Below are 17,460 nucleotides of genomic sequence, written 5' to 3'. Positions count from 1 at the left end.
CTGTGAAAAAGACGTCTCAGCCAATCACCTGTCGTTACAGGCCAGGTGGTCGTACCAACTAATTCGGAACCAATCTGTGGTCGAAGAAGGGACAAGAGGAAGGGGGGCATCCTCTCGCCAATCAGAAGTGCAAAGAGGCGGGCGTGCCAGTCCCTGGACAGCTACGATGCCATGAATATCTTGCCTAAGAAGAGGTGGCACGTCCGGAACAAGGACAATGTCGCCCGCGTGCGGCGTGACGAGGCCCAGGCTCAGGAGGAGGAGAAGGAGCGTGAGCGGAGGGTGCTGCTCGCTCAGCAAGAGGTAAGCTTGGAGGCCGGCCGGGCGGACCTCCGGAGCCCAGCGCGCACGCGCCGCGGTTGGGGGCCGGAAGCTGAGGCGTTGCGCAGGCTCAGTGTGCCCCGTGTGAAATTCGGGACCAGGCGCCGATCCCGTTTTCGAGGACGTTGCCCTGCAAACCTTGTGCCCACTTCCACGAAACCTCCCTTGATCTCGCCTTCGTCTTAGTTTCCCCGCACTGATGTATTTCGCATGGCTGGAACAGTGTGTAGCACAAAAGAGAAGCTTAAAAACATTTAATGAATACATGAGCGCTTGGACAGTTCAAGGAAATTCGGATCACTTTTTAGTTTGCCTGCACAGCCTATTTATTGAGCACCTATTGTATGCTAACTACATGCAGAGCGCCTGACTTGCGGAATCCCCAATAGGCACTGTTCGTTCTTAGAGGGGCACTGTCATCGCCGTTGCACGAAGTGAGATGGCTTCAGTGAGGGAAAGGCACATTCAAGGAGAAGGGGACAGCCAGGCTCCACGCCATCGGGCGAGCCCTTTCCTGCACCGCCCCCTAGACACATACACACAAACATGGGCTTTCTGTATGGCTCCTTAAATCTGTTTGGTGTACACCCAACTTTCAGTTCCTTAGCTAGTCTGATCCTCCACAGTGGGTGGGAGGTAGTCTGGGTTTTTAGAATCTCAATAGGCTGCTGAGCACTGTTTGAAATCCGCGTCCTGAAGGCGAGGAACAGGGCTTCAGCAGTAGACATGGGGTAGTGACTTGGAGCCATGGCTAGAATTCAGATCGTCTGGCCTAATGCAGTTTGGTCTACCTTTATGGCTGTTTTAATTGTCTCACTTGAGGTTAGGAACCCCTTTGGTTTAGGCCAGGGACCTCCTCCCAGCCATCCTTGATGACCCGTCGTTTACTATTTGAAAGGCAGTTTACAAAACGCAGGCGTTGCCTCATCTGCCTACCCTCATCCCCAGCTAGGACAGGTGCCTCTTTTAGGCATCTAGTGCTCCCTTTCTTATAAACCCAGCACCCTGAACTGCCGTTTTCTGTGGTGGGCACCAGACTCACAGTTCTTGAATTATCTCTAGGTTCTGAATGCCCTGCCTATAACTTTCTCCCCAGGCCCGTACAAAATTCCTATGAAAGAAAGCCAGACATCAGAACTCACTGCCTGAGCTTGAAGCAGCAGAGGCGGGAGCCCCAAGTTCTGGCCCTGTGGACCTGTTTCGGGAGCTGCCGGAGGAAGGGAAAGGAGTGATCAGAGGCAATAAAGAGTAGGAGGAAGAAAAGCGACAGGAGAAAGTAAGCTGGCCTCACCCACTTCATTAGAGGAGCCATGAATTGAGTTAGGGGGAGAGGGCACTTTAGCCACTGCTTGTGATCAAGGTCAAACGAGAACGAACACACAGAATTTAGAACCATACCAAAGCATGACACTTAAGAAGTGTTGCCATCTGGGCACCCGCAGGGCTTGGAGGTAGATGCTAGAGGTCCCCAGCTGCTAGGCAAACTGCTCAGTTCTCCAAACTGGAGGGGTCTGAAACCTGATGGGCTTTAAAAATGTAAATCAGCCAGCTGTGGCTCATGCCTGTAATCCCAGCACTTCGGGAGGCTGAGGCGGGTGGATCACCTGAGGTCAGCAGTTCAAGACCAGCGTGGTCAACATGGTATCTCTAAAAATACAAAAAAATAAGCCAAGTGTGGTGGTGCACACCTGTAATCCCAGCTACCTGGAGGCTGAAGCAGGAGAATCGCTTGACCTGGGAGGTGGAAGTTGCAGTGAGCTGAGATTGTGCCACTGCACTCCAGCCCGGGTGACAGAGCGAGACCCCATCTCAAAAACAAAAACAAAAACAAAAAAAAACCGAATCAGTCACCTCTGCCTTTTGGCTAAGATCAAGTGTAAAAAGTACATCAGTGGTCATGCACGGTGGCTCACACCTGTAATCCCAGAACATTGGGAGGCCAAGGTGGATGGATCACCTGAGGTCAGGAGTTCAAGACCAGCCTGGCCAAACATAGCAAAACTCCATCTCTATTAAAAATACAAAAATTAGCCGGGCATGGTGGTGCCCGGTAATGGTAATTATCATGCCCGGTGCCATGGTAATCTTAGCAACTAGGGTGGCTGAGGCAGGAGGATTGCTTGAACCTGGGAGGAAGAGGTTGCAGTGAGCTGAGATGGTACCACTGCACTTGAGCCTGAACAACAGAGCGAGACTGCATCTCAAAAAACACAGGTACATGAGCTCTTGTCACTCGCCTGCTGTCTCTGGACTTGCTGACCCCACCCATGGCTCCTCTGCTTTGCTTGATCCCTTCAGGCTTCTCTTCAAGTCTCTCTGCAAAGATGCCTGCCTTTGAACACTCAAGTGGCTCCGCTTGTCCCCTCCTTCCCCTGTTGTTACTGTACCTGCCACTGTCCCCCCAGGGGGAACTTGGCCTCTGTTGGTGTCTTCCATCCCCAGCACCTGGTACAACTGGTTCATGACAAGCCTTAGGTACCTGTTTGCTTAGATTCCTATGTCAGGGAGACACACCTGACACCTTGAAAGACTGTATCCCATCTCTTGTATTTCCTGGCCCTCTCAGGAGAGGCAAGAGAAAGCTCTGGGCATCCTGACATACCTGGACCAGAGTGCAGCGGAGGCACAGACTCAACCCCCTTGGTACCAGCTACCCCCAGAGCGAGGGGGCCCCCCGCCTGGCCCAGCCCCAGAGGAGAAGATCAAGAGCCGTCTGGACCCTCTGCGGGAGATGCAGAAGCATCTGGGGAAGAAGAGACAGCACAGTGGTGAAGGCAATTGCAGCAGAAAGGAAAAGAAGGAGGGGTCTGAGAAGCAATGACCCGAAGAGTAAGAAGGAAGACCCCTCCTCGGCAGACCAGGGCCCAGACTTTCAGGGCTTGGCAGCAGCCCAGCATGGGCACTGCAGGGTCTCTGGTCAGGACAACCAGGGACTCGGTGAAAGGCTGGCTAGGTGAAGTGGTTCTCAGCATGTGGTCCAGGAAGCCCTAGGGGTCCTGCCACCCTTTCCCGGGGTGCTGTGGTATCAAGCCTATTTTCCTAACACTGTTGGCCTTTTTTACTCACATTCTCAGGCACATAGTGCAGGTTTCCAGAGGCTGTGTGATGAGAAGACACCCTCGTTCTGATGGCTAATAGCACAGATGCTTGTGCCCAAACTTTCTTAGTTTTCACTTCTGATTTGCAGTATATTAACAGATAGAATCTATTTAAACAAAAGCTCTTAGGGTCCTCAGTTTTAAAGAGTATAAAGGGGTCCTGAGACCAAACAGTTTGAGAACTGCTGGGTTAAGACAGTAAAAGCAGGCTTGTCTCCAGGATGCTGTACCCCTGGTCTAGAGGGGGTACACTGCCTGTACTCTTTTCTCTAGAAAGGGAAACTGAGGCCCAGAGAGGGCCAGGGGGCTGCTCATTTTGCTTTCTTGACCTGGAGGAGCATCAGATTTTAAAGACTGGGGAGGACCAAAGTCCACAGAAGGGAAGGCCAGAGACGTGCCCATGGTGCCCCAGCACCAAGTGGCTTCTTCCAGAAGGCCTGAGAGCTGAGGCTGGGACGTACTGGATGCAGCAGGGCTTCCAGGCGGCAGCTCCCTCTATGGGAGAGGTTGGGGGAATGGCCTCCTAGGAGCTACCAGCTTTCTGACCTCACTCCTCTCCCCGCAGGCCTCCATCCCTGGACCAGCTTTGAGCTGAACGTCTTCGGAGGGAAGAAACTGAGAGGGCTCGGGCAGAGGCGGTGCTGGCCCGGGTCCAAGGCTGGGCACTACAGGAGGGTCAGCCGGAAGAAGAGACAGATGACCGGAGGCGGCGGTACAACTCCCAATTCAACCCCCAGCTGGCCCGGCGCCCCCGCCAGCAGGACCCTCACTTTGCTCATTGACTCCTGAGGGGGGTACAGGAGAGGCCGCTGCTGCCAGCCATCATATAAAACTATTTATTCATAAATATTTTCCAAAATGAAAATAGGTTTACCAAAAAATGTCCCTCACTGGGGAGGGGAGGAGGGGGCAGCCCTCGCCCCCGGGCCCCCAGGGTGGGGCTGAGAGGAAAACCTCCCGGCCCCCTCCCTGCTTCCTGGGAGAGGGGAATGCCCGGTGGCCTGGGGCCTCCCTCCAGTCTTCCAGGGCAGGGCCCTCACCTGGGCAGGGGGATCAGCATGTGGGGGGAAGGGGGTGGGTAGAGGGAGGGGCCGGTGTCACTGGAGGTCCTGGTCCTCCAGGGAGCGGTACTCAAAGGTGAAGGCTTCCTTCTTCCGCTGGCCCCACTTCTCATAGTCAAAGTAGATGTAGGTGCCCTGGCCGGGGGAGAAGGCGGTCAGTGAGTGGATGAGGAGGTGGTCTGGGATCTGGGCTGGACCGACAGACAAAGGGGACAGTTCTTAGGGCTGTAGGTGTGTCAGGCGCCAGGCCAACTGCCCTGCATGCACACTCTCATTCCACCCTCAGAAGGTTCTTCTTGGGTAGGAAATGTTATCATGCCACTTCAGCGAGGAGGAAACGGAGGGGGCCGCAGAGGTTCCACCGAAGCCAGCTGCCAGAGCAGGGCCCCAGCCCCAGCCCCAGGTGTGAGTGCACAGCCTTCGTTTTCTCGAGGGCTGCGGCTTTTGAGCACCTCTCACGTGTGAGGACGGGATGCACAGCCTAGCATTTAATCTTCACAAAGACCTCCAGGCAGCGGGTACTGTCACCCTTGTTCTAGAGAATGGAACAGGCTCAGAGTCTAAATCCAAGCACTCTGCAGGGACATTTTATTGGTGACGGCAGTGGTGTGGGAATTTCTTAATGACTGGATGGCCTGAAATGTACTAACTTGGAGGATGGTTTTGGGCCAAACCAGGAAAGGACAGGAAGTCTGTAGTTAATGTCTGAGGACACAGTGGGAGAGGAGCTAGGTTCTGAATGAATGTCTTAAATGCTTCAAAAATGGCAACCTGGGAGAACTAGGAGAGGGGACTGAGTTCTCTGAGGACAAGAACCTTGTAATACTTCATCCCCATGAAGGGGCTCGGCTTCAGGGAAGTATTTGGTGGGAAAAAAAGTCACTGTAGAACACACCAACTAAAAGTAATTTGGAAAAAAAAAATCCATGACACTGACTATGTAGCAGTCACCATTAAGTACTTACACGTTATTGACTCATTTAATCTTCATAACAACTGCATTAGGTAGGTCTTCTTCCCCCCGTTTTTACAGATAAGGAAATTGAGACACAGAGGTTCGAGTGACTTGCCCAGAGTCACCCAGCTAGACTGGGCTCAAACCCAGGTAGGCTGGCTCCAGAGTGTTTGCAAGAAACAGGAATTTCCCAGTATTAAAACTTGAGAAGCCCATTAAAAAAAAATAGTTTCCCCACTGAGCCCCTGCCCTGCTGGGTGCTGGGACCTGGAGGTGAAAGGGGGGCCATCAAGGTCCCTGGGCAGCAGAGCCCACAGCCTGGTACAGGGAGACATACCGGGAAAATCCCACACCCAAGCGAGTGTGCCCAGCACTGCAAGGGGGAGGCACCAGGCTGGGCAGCACCAGGAAGGTGTCTTTGAGGAAGGGACATTCGGGTTAAGACCCACAGGAGGCCTAGGAGCTGGCCAAATGGAGGATGAGAGGGCAGTGTTCCAGGCTGAGCAGACAGCCCGAGGGAGGAGAACATGGTCAGGCTGAGGGACTGCGCCGGCTGAAAGGTGGAGGCGAGGGCGCAGAGGCCAGCCCGGGCTGCCTGGAGCCTGGGGACTCTACCCCAACCCTAGCAGCGGGAAGAGAGGGGGCGGGGCCGTCACCTGCTCGAACTGGTCAGTGATGGTCTTGGGCTCCTTGTGCCTCTGGAACCACATCATGTACTTGGTGTGGAATTGCCACGACTGCTTCTTTAGGGCCTTGGCTGCCAGGTACTGTGTCTTAGTGCCCTGGGGGAGGAACAGTGGAGAGGGGGACCAGGGGGCCCCCAAACTGGGTGGGGAGCCAGGGGGATGGGGCAGGACATCAGGGCTGAACCCTGGCCCCCGCCAACGACCACAGTTGGGCTGGACAATCCTCTTGGAGATGGGGCTGGGGACACAGAACATACCAATGCTGGTCAGGAGAAGGAAAATGAGACAGGAGGTGAAAATTGCTTTCAGAGAAGCTTTGAGAAGGAAGAAAAACTAACGTATGATGAGAGCTGAGAGAGGAGGCAATTTAGAAAATTTCCCAAGTGGGGATGCGGGTGGAGGTCACTCATGACTCACTGGGGTGGGGAGGAGGCTGGACAGTTCCCCAGTGGCCTCCAGGGAGGCCTGAGAATGTGCCGATGAGTGGAGTGGGGTTGGCCTAGACTGAGGGGCTGTAAAAAAAGGCATGTACACCACACAGATAGGCATTCACACACTCTGTCACATAAGCCAAGACTGGAGAAGTTGGAGTCACTGCTTAGTGGTGGTCTACATAGGATTTTTTTTTTTTTTTTGAGACAAAGTCTCGCTCTTGTTCCCCAAGCTGGAGTGCGATGGCACGATCTCAGCTCACTGTAACCTCTGCCTCCTGGGTTCAAGCAAATCTCCTGCCTTGGCCCCCCTGAGTAGCTGGGATTACAGGCACCTGCCACCACGCCCGGCTAATGTTTGTATTTTCAGTAGAGATGGAATTTCACCACGTTGGCCAGGCTGGTCTCGAGCCCCTGACCTCAGGCAATCCACCCGCCTCGGCCTCCCAAAGTGCTGGGATAACAGGCATGAGCCACCGCACCCGGCCTACACAGGATTTTTGACTGCCCAGCAGGGATGCCTGATTGGGATTCCTGAACATACTAGCTCCAATCAGAGAGCCTGACCCGCATGGTGACAAGGGCTGACTGCTCACTCGCGAGAGCCAGCAGCTATTCTGGGTTCCACTCAGGGGCATATAGGATCGAGGCTCTAATTCATGCCCCATAGGAGCCGATTCCTCACATTAGTCTCTCCAGACTCAAGAAGATGCCCCCCAGCCTCCAAACTCAATTTAAAAATAGTCCAAAATATCTCTCGACTTCCGCTGAGCACCAAGCAAGATGGCAGCTTCCAAGATCGTTAGGCTACGGTTTCAATCTGATTATCCACTGCCAGTTACCCCGAACTGTACGGCCTTCTGGCTTCTGGTCGACTTGAACAGATGCCGAGTCATCACAGATCTCATTAGTCTCATCCACCAGCGCTTCGGCTTCAGTTCTGGGGCCCTCCTAAGCCTCTACCTGGAGGGGGGCCTCCTGCCCGCCACCGAGAGCACGCGCCTGGTGAGAGACAACGACTGCCTCAGAGTTAAATTAGAAGAGAGAGGAGCCGCTGAGAATCCTGTAGTCATCAGTAATGGGAGACTAATTTATCTCTTAGAAAAGCAAAGAAGGGGCATTTCAGTTAGAGGAGGATGAAGAAACTGAACCAGATTACAAATATTCAAAGAAGCATTGGAAGAGGCAAGAGAATAATAACAATAATGAGAAGGTCTTGGATCTGGAACCAGAAGCTGTCACAGATCAGACTGTCAGCAAAAAAAAAAAAAAAGAAAAAAAGAAAAGAAAGAAAAAAGAAAACAACCTGTGGCACCGTGGGTGATGATAACGAAGAGACCAAAAGAAAATCCCCAAAGAAAAAGGAGAAATGTGAATATAAAAAAAAGGCCAAGAATCTCAAGTCTCCTAAAATACAGGCAGTAAAAGACTGGGCCAATCAGAGATGTAGTTCTCCAAAAAGTTCTGCTAGAAACAGCCTTGTTAAAGCCAAAAGGAAAGGTATTGTAAGCGTTTGCTCAAAAGAGAGTCCCATTTCCTCCTTGGCATCTGAGTCTTGTGATGAATCTATAGTGATGGTCCCAGTAAAGTCACTTTGGAGGCCAGAAATTCCTCAGAGAAATTACCAACTGAGTTATCGAAGGAAGGACCCTCTACCAAAAATACAACTGCAGACAAACTGTTATAAAACCTGGCTTTTGCCTTACCCCTAGCAAGGGCAAGACCTCTGGAACAACATCTTCTAGTTCAGACTCTAGTTCAGAGTCAGATGACCAATGCTTGATGTCATCGAGCACCCTGGAGTGTGCTGCGAGTTTCTTAAAGACAGCAGGCCTTTTTGCAGGAAGAGGTTGTCCAGGCCCAGGGCTGTCATTACAGACTGCAGGTGCTTCTGGATAGAGGCGTTCTGGCCCAAATAGTGGTGGACAGGCTCCTGGTCCTTCTCCCAGTGTGTCTCTCCCCAGTAGTTTAGGAAGAGGATGATGTAGAGGAGAGAACATTTTTTTCTTGGAAGGGAGCTAAGGGACGGGGCATACTGGGGAGAGGTTGAGGATGAGGGCATCCTGTTTCCTGTGTTGTAAATAGAAGCACTGATAACCAGAGGCAACAGCAATTAAATGACGTGGTAACAAATTCATCTGCTATTATCCAGAATCTGGTAGAGACACACAAGAAGGACTATAGTCTGTTACCACTGTTAGCAGCTGCCCCTCAAGTTGGAGAAAAGATTGCATTTAAGCTTTTGGAACTAACATCCAGTTACCCTCCTGATGCCTCTGACTGCAAGGAAGGAAGAATATTAAGCCACAATTCAGAGACCCATCAAGTAGATATAGAAATTCTTTCATCCTTACCTGCCTTGAGAGAACCTGGGCAATTTGATTTGGGTTATCACAATGAAAATGGAACTGAGGTAGTGGAGTACACTGACACAGGAGAGCAAGATCACTGTATTTTGGAGAGAGTTGATTGACCCAAGACTGATGAATACATCAAGTACAGAACCTGCCTGAGTATGACATCTCCACCTTATAGTTTATGAATGTCTGTTTGTGAAAGTAACTATAACCCAAACTTTTTTTCTTTTTTTTTTTTTTAGACGGAGCCAAACTTTTTTTTAAGAGGATTTGGAAGTTGTATGGATTTTTTTGTTATCTTCACTTTATTGCATAGGAAACAATCTACCTCATCATTTAAAATGACATGGGTGTCGGTTGTGTAGATCTTTGGTTTTTTGTCAGGTTTAATTTCAGTTAACAAAATGTAAAACATGACATTCCCTGCAGACATTATTGTATCCAGTGTGGTTTTTTCTCTGTTTCAAATGTTTTTGGCCATCAAGCAGCAGTCATCAGTAGGAGTTTATAGTACCAAGAATGTGCTGCTATCTTGTCTCAATAAGTTTTAAGTAACATTTAAAAATATTAAAGCATGTTACTTGACCTAACTTTTTAGCATTTGAGTTGTTCCATTAAATGGAGCATCTTGTAAATTTCAAGTATTTTATACTTCCAATTGTTAAGAGTTAACAGGTAGTTGGATTTGTCGCAGACAATGAGTTAAGGAATCCTTTCACGTTTTTCCCAACTTTAAAATTAAGGATTCTCAGGGCCCTGTGTAGAGTAGTGAAAATAAGATGTGTGTGTGTGTGTGCCTGGAGGAGAGTTGGTGTTCCACTTGGGTGAGAGGATTGGCTGTGAGCCTCAGACCAGGAAATGTGTCATCTTGCCAGGAATCTGGTTGAGTATGCTGGAGTGAGGATCTTGAGCAGAAACTTCCTTTTCTGTTATTATTCACTACAAAGTTAAAATGGCCAAATATATACTGTGAAAATTGGTTTCATTTAACAAAAAGATCACATCCCTCCTTCAGCTATACACATATTTAAATAAAATCATATTGAACTAAAAATAAAATCCAAAAAGCACACTTCTCATTAGATGTATTTTTCTTTCACATCATCCCGCAATTTTAGTTCATGCACACAGCACAGCATAACTAAAACCAAACTCAGGCCTTGCCTGAAAGTCAGCCCCGTTGCTCTGAGTCATCATTTCCCAGCTCAGCTAACAAACCTTCATCTGGTGAGGGGTCCACCAGGGAGGGTTGAGGCAGGAAGGCAGGAGGAAGCATGGGTCTGGCTGGAGCCTCACAATCAAAGCCTGTGTTCAATCGTACCTTCCTCTCTTGCCTCCTCCATCATCCTCTTCTCTGGTTGGGACTCTCTTAAAGCAATCATGTCTTCTATGAAAGGCAAGGCCTGTTGGGACATGAAGCAGCCATGGAAGGTCCTCCAGGCAAGACTTCCCATAGATAGTTTTGCCAAATTCGTAAATTAAGTTGAAAATTCAATCCTATTTGCTGCCAAGTGGGGCTAATTAATTTCCATAGAGACCGATGAACAGGAAGCACACTGTTCACATTATTTCATCAACAATTAATTCCCTATGCTCAGATTCATTAGTTTCCTGGTATTCACCACCCTAAACAGTGTTGGGAAGGCATTTGTGGAAGGAGCCCGGCAATTTTAAGCCTCCTGGAGAACACCCTCAGCTCAGCTGCCTCCTTGCAGGTGACTGCACCCTCCCCTGGAGAGGACTCATGGGGGATTGTTTTGCAGCCCCAGGAGGCAGGCCTGGGTTGTGCCCCATTCCTCCCTGGGACGTTCTGGAACTTTGTGGCCTCCCTGGCAGGAAGAAGCCACACTCTGGGTCCCACATTAATTGCTGCTTTACTAATGAGTTTCGTAAATGCCCCAGGGCACTCGTAAGTACAGGAAATTGGAAAGAATGGAGCGCCAACTCAGTCTCCCCCAGCCCCTCCTACCCTCAGATTTCCTTCACACCAGAGGCCCTATATTCTAGGGCACAAGGTCCCCAGGTGAGAGCTGTTCATGGGTCAGCAGGCACCTGATACAATTATGGTGCAGTCAGGGAAGGCTTCCTGGAGGAAGAACAATATAAATGTTTCACAAGAGCAGGGACTCTCTTTTGTTACAGTTGTATACACAGCTCCTAGCACAGGTCCTGGCACAAAGTAGGTGGTCAATAAATGTGAGAGACAGGAAGAAAGAGAGGGAAAGAAGGAAGAAACAAAGATGGTCAGAAGGAAAGGAAATGTAATGACTAACCTGAAGACTGAGATGAGTATGAGCTACACCCACAAAAGGGAAATGGGGTGGAGGTGGCAGTTGGAGCCATGCTGTGCAGTTGTATAAGTTGTACACTGCACATCTCTGAGGGCACCATATACATTTATGTAAATAGACCTAGAATTATGCAGCATGAAATTTCCACAGCTGTACACAGCAGTCCTCATAACAGGGCGACAAAGAGAGCATTTCAGGCTGAGGCCACAGCATGTGCAAAGTTTAGAAGTAAACAAGAAAAAGGAGAAACATTGAGTAACTAGAAGAAGCTCAGATTAGCTAGAAATACTGAGGGTGGAGACTATATTTTCTATATGTCTGTGTCTTCCATGTGGTACCTCCCACGTGGTGACAGGTTAGGGATGGTCCCTGAATCCAAGTGAACCTCGGGTGTTTTGCCAGTACAAAGGGAGCCCAGGCCTCCATGCTGATGTACAGCCCCATGCCATGCCCAGCCCCATCAGGGAGGTGCTCACTCTATCATGGGAGGCAGACATCACTTCTAGCATTGTGCAACGGTCCTAGGGGGAGAAAGAGAACTTGCAATGGTGCCACATTTTCCTGTTTCCTCATAGAATGGTGATTTAGGTAACTATGAGTTTTTATGCACTGTCCTATCTTAGCGTGAGAATTATACAAGGCCATGAAAATCATTTTGACCATTACCTATTTTACTATTGAGGAGAATGTGGCCCATAGAGAGAAAGAAAGTTACCCAATGCCACCCACCTAGTTAGCAAAGGAATCAGGGCCCAAAGCTTATCCTTTGGATGTTCTGCACATCAAACGGCCTCAGCAAACCTTTCTGTATTCCAGTGCCTGCCTCCCCATGTTGGTGCATGGTCTGCCTGAAAGTGGGCAAGGTATGGTAAGGGGTTAGGCTCAGTCAAATTCATAAATTAAGTAGAATTTGGCACAAAAGGAAAGGAAGATGCTCAACTTCCTTTCCTTTTGTGCCAAATTCAACTTAATTTATGAATTTCAACTTAATTTATGAAACTTCCACGAGTTTCTCTTCTGTTGTATCAGGTAATGCGTTCTATCTAGCCTAAGCCCAGAGGTGCTGACTGTCCTTAAGCTCTAAGTGATACTGTGTGGCTCCGCTCTCATTATGTGGCCCCTCAGTATCTTCTCCGGCAAGCCTCTTGACTGGAAAGGGCAGATGCTATGCAGACTGGCTGGACGGACATCACAGGAAAAAATAAAGTAAAACAGTTTGGAGAAAGCCATGTCCAGCCTCCACCTCCTCCAAAGAAGGCATACATATCTTCTGCCTGCAAACCTGGATGGGCAGACTCACAGCAAACACACAGCTCTCTTACAATGGGCATCCTCATTCAGGCTGAGGAGCCATAAGCAGCCCTTGCAAGCACTCACTTTCCCAAGCAAACCACAGGCTTGTACACAGAGGTGCTCAGGTTGGTTCACCTGGCCTGGCTCCACCCTCATGAAAGCTGAAAGGTCAAGGAGAAGCCTGACTGGGGGATTCTGGCTCTTATTCTTGGCGGTGGCCATAAACTTGACATGCTCTCTGTTCGTGTATTTCCTTTTTGTCTGGGCATAGTAAACTATTGTGGCTAAGGCAAGCCTTGGGCCATGGGGCAGGCAAGTCAGAGCCCTTGGCAGCAGCCTCCCTCAGAAGCCCTGACTTGCTCGGACCCTGCGTCACTGAGGAGTAACCACTCACACTCCATCTCCTGTGCTCTTTTCCCCAGGAGGGTTTTGCTCATTACTGCTTCCTCCTTTCCCCTAGGGGTTGCCAGAAATGGGATGTTACTGAGTCTCCAGTATTTGAAACGTTTTGCAAAAAAATGTTACATTTCTCACTCCCTCACAACTGCAAACAGCAAGACAAGCTGTGTTTCAAAGTTGAATGAGTGAAAAACGGTAGACTCAGTTTTTAGGGTGACATGGCCCTTCCTCCCAATCTCAATGAAATGATAGAACATCCATAAAAATAGGGTAAGTTTGGATTGGTACTGGTAGCTGGGTAAGGGTGCCCAGCAAATACCAGAATATTTCAAGGAAATTCTGTTAGGTTGAAAATAAATGGTATAAAAACAAAGGAGGATGTCCACCTTCAACTTGTATCTCGGCTTCCTGAGAAAGTAACAAAGGCCTGTTCTCTGAGTTTCTCTTCTATCAAGTAACATAAGTGGGTCCTATCAAAAGTTAAGTTTGAGATATAGTGATTTTTTTTTAGGGGGCAGGACTGTTAGAGGATTTACCTTTCTTCTAAAAGAGAAAAGTTTAATACCTTGCATTTTCTTCAGGGTCCATGCCTCCCTCACCCTCAGCCATATGCACTGCGTGGATTTCCTTCCACCCCCTCACCTCCCAGCTCCCGGGGTGGGCACTGGTTGTATTCAGCTCCCTTTTCACTATGTGATTTTAAGCTGAGATGCAGCAGCTGCCTTCTGACCCCGAAGGGAGATACTGTCTGAGAACAAAGTCAACACATGGGAAGAACAGAGCTGTGCTGAATACTAATAATATTGTTTAACCCCCACATTACGTTGCGCCTGACACTTAACCCTAGCCCAGGACTATTGAGTCACATAAGCCAGCAAATTCCCTCTTTGCTTAATCCAACTTGAGTTGGGTTTTCTGTCACTTGTAACCGAAAGAGTTCCAACTGATTTGGTTAGGCAGAGTACATCAATAATATAGTCTAAAGGTAATCTTACTTCTCTGAGAATCTGTGGGTGTTGGATATTGATATGGTTTAGCTTTGTGTCCCCATCCAAATCTCATCTTGAATTGTAATCCCATAATCCCCACATGTCATGGGAGGGACCCAGTAGGAGGTAATTGAATCATGGGGGCAGTTTCCCTGATGCTGTTCTCATGATAGTAATCGAGTTCTCATGAGATCCAATGGTTTTATAAGGGGCTTCCTCCTTCACTTGGCTCTCATTCTCTCTCCTGCTGTCCTGTGAAGAGATGCCTCCTTCCCTCTCCTGCTGCCCTATGAAGAGGTATATTCTGCCAGGACTGCAAGTTTCCTGGGGCTTCCCCAGTCATGCAGAACTGTGAGTCAATTAAACCTCTTTTCTTTGTAAATTACCTGGGTTTGTCTCTGGCCTCTTCTTACAGCAGCATGAGAATGAACTAATAGAAATATAACATTAATATTAACAACTGTGCTCACAATAACATTCTATCTTCACAAGATACATTTTAAGAACAACCAACAGAAGGGAAATCAATGAGCTGTACAGAAATGGCACCTACATAAACAGAATTTCTTCATTCATGTGTGCTTTTAGTATTTTAATTTTCTCAAGAGCTGCCTTCATATCCAGGTTACTGGCCCTGACGGCCTCAAAGACCAAAGGAAATAGGAGGCTGAAGGAATTGAAGGTGACAGGAAGTGTTCCCCTGCCCCACTGCCAAGCCTCCCAATCTGAAGATGAGCCTTTTGGTTTCCAAATGGGCAGATATACTCCATCTCCCACAAGACTTTCTATGACTATGTTAAGGAGAAAGAGGAAAAAAAATGAGAAAACTTCTTTTGCTCATTTGACAACATTCTCCCATGCTCTCATTGTGCACAGCCACAGCCTCCTTCCAATTCCTTAGATTTGCTGTGCTTTTTCCTTCACATCTGTTTACTTTCATAGCACCACCTACCACCATAGGTCATAAAATACTTGATATGTTTGTTTGTGGAATGTCAGACTCTTTTCTCAGCTGTAGGGTCTGCAAGGCAGCAGCTAGGTTGGTTTTGGCCCTTACTGTATACTCAGAGGGTGGCCTAACACCAAATTAGTACTTGTTGAATAAACCAATGAATGAAGGTATGAATGAGTGCTCGTAACTTTCCTGGGTTAAGAGGGATGAAAGGGTGTGTTTCGTCATACACGGTTTTTGTCTGCAATGATTGTTTCTTCTAAACTGTTTTCTTTAATGAAAGGTTGATATTTTGTCAACTGATTCTGATCCTAGTTTTTTTTTAGAATGGGGGAGGAGGGGGAGACCAGTGGAAGAAGGAAGACGGGATTTGGTACTACCTAGAAACAGGTTCTGTGCATTGATCTTTCTTCGGATGCAGGAGTGGGCTGCTTAGAGGAAGAAATGAAAGCTGTGTTGATTCTGCTTCTGGAAGGGAATTTAACGGCTGCTGCCAGGAGTCATGAGGCAGTGGATTCTGGTTGATGGTCCAAATTCTGATTTGGGGTAAAAGAACATGAATGTATCTATCTTGCTTAGAATGTTCCAGTTTTACTGTTACCTGGAGACCACGGAGAACCATAAGGGAAGTGGAATGTGAAGCAAAAAAAATAAAGGCTATTTTTTGTTTTAAATTCTTGGTAGATTCATCTTCATCAAAAGGAGCACAGTTAAGTCAACGATGCCTCATCCATAGGAGGTCTATTATATATCCATTAAAATAATTTATATTAATATAAAACAAGATTATGCTATGGTATTAAGTGCAGAATCTAAAATGAAATAAAACCAGAAAGACTCAGGACCCAAAGTTGTTGCTACAGAATAGTAATAACTGGGTTAATAAGCTCCCTGCCTGGGGCGTGGCTTACCTCCACAGCACCATCTCTTATCACTCCTCCTCCTGGAGGCCTCAGCCCTCTGCCCTCCAGTCACCCCAAAGCCATGTTTCACTTACGCCTTCCCCCCATTGGCATCTTTCCCATCTCCTGGACAACTTCCCCTGATTTTTTAGGTCTTAACTTAAATATCTCTCCCTCTGGAAACCCTTCCCTAAACCCAGAGTCCATGGAAGTGCTATGAGGTCTCAACTTAAATGCCTCTCCCTCTGGAAACCCTTTCATAAACCCAGAGTCCATGGAAGTGCCCCGAGGTCAAGCCCCTCCTACTTTCTTTTTGTACTTCCAGGTCATCACACTTAACACAAGGTCTCTAAGCCGTGAGCTCTGAGGGGAGGATGCAGTCATTCATTACAGTGTCACTAGCACAGTGCCTGGCAAAGTGTCAGTAAGTAAAAATATAGACCTGAAGGAAATAGCCCATAATGTTGGCAGTAGTTGCCTCTAAGTGGAGCAACTCATGCAGATTTTTATTCCCTTTTTCCAAGTTTTGTTTATTTTCCAAGATTTCCACAATAATCATGTATTACATCATATTGTTATGACCGCAAATAACAATGACCCTTTAATTATCAAATATGTGGAGAAGGCATAAATATAGGCAACATCAAATACGTTTTCTATTTTAACAGAACAGTCGGATTTCACTTGCACTTTTTAGGTCTTTATCTGGGGCAAAACATAAAAACGCATCTGAATTACAAACCCATGAGAGAGTGTGGTGAGACCAGTGGGCCATGCAGGGCTGTGTCATGACATTATGCCAGTGAGCTGCACATACCAGGGAACTTCGCCCTGTTAGGGATCAGGCTTTTCATCTCTCTATTTTCAGCAACTCTTCCAGGGCTGGAGTAGAGAAGGTGCCTACTTACTAAATGTTTGCTGAATTCCTTGATAGCAGTTTCAGAGAAGAAGCTAACTTAATTGATGAACAGAAAAGTGGAATGTATTTTGTGCCATTGTTCTGGAAATTTAGAGATGCACAGTAGGAAAAATTCCCCTCTGCCTCGAATAGCACAATTGGAAGGTGTGTATGTGTAGTTATACTCCATTTATCTAGAGATAAGGTTTAAAGTGACCTCAATTTTCCAGACTATGACTGAAAGGAAAAACAAGCCAAATAAATAAATAGGAGCAAGAGAGAAACAAAACAAAAAGAAGCCTGTGAGCATCCTGACAAGTTCACAGAGGCTGTCAAGTTCATGACCTGGAAACCTCCAGGAGCTTTGCACAGCCTCCCTCAGAACATGTCTACAGGTACCTTGGACACAATTCTAACAAGCACAGCCTTGATCCTAACAAGGGTCCCAAGTCCTCACATACTATGGGCATTTCCCAAGGGGGCACGCGTCCTTCCACGTTGTAAAGGCACTGAGACTTTACTGATGGCACAATGTAAGCAACAAACATCAAAACTAGAACAGGCCTTTAAAGAACTTCTACTGAAGTCACCCCCTCCTTTTACAGATGAAGCACAATTAGTAAGGTTAATGGCCCCAAATCACACAGCAATAAGGATGAAACTGTGACATACAATAAATACACAAGTAAACAAAAACCTCCCAGGCCCCTGACTCCCTGTATTAAAGCAACTGTAGTCAAGGGTCATCATGACCAAATGAAAGGAAGGCAGAGGAGTAAGTACTACATTTTAGAGTGATTCCCAGCAAACATTTTAGAGTGATTCTT

General features: G+C 47.8%; 2 pseudogenes; both read left to right on the top strand.

The window, feature by feature from the left end:
• The first annotated feature begins 39 nt into the window (after positions 1-39).
• Positions 40-4,438, top strand: LOC139361449 (leukocyte receptor cluster member 1-like; annotated as a pseudogene).
• Positions 4,439-7,014: 2,576 nt separating this feature from the next.
• On the top strand, positions 7,015-9,065 carry LOC139361450 (coilin pseudogene; annotated as a pseudogene).
• Positions 9,066-17,460: the final 8,395 nt, after the last annotated feature.

Source organism: Macaca nemestrina, unplaced genomic scaffold, assembly GCF_043159975.1.
Source record: "Macaca nemestrina isolate mMacNem1 unplaced genomic scaffold, mMacNem.hap1 Scaffold_50, whole genome shotgun sequence".
Taxonomy (NCBI): domain Eukaryota; kingdom Metazoa; phylum Chordata; class Mammalia; order Primates; family Cercopithecidae; genus Macaca; species Macaca nemestrina.
This window is presented reverse-complemented; position numbering and strand designations above follow the sequence as displayed.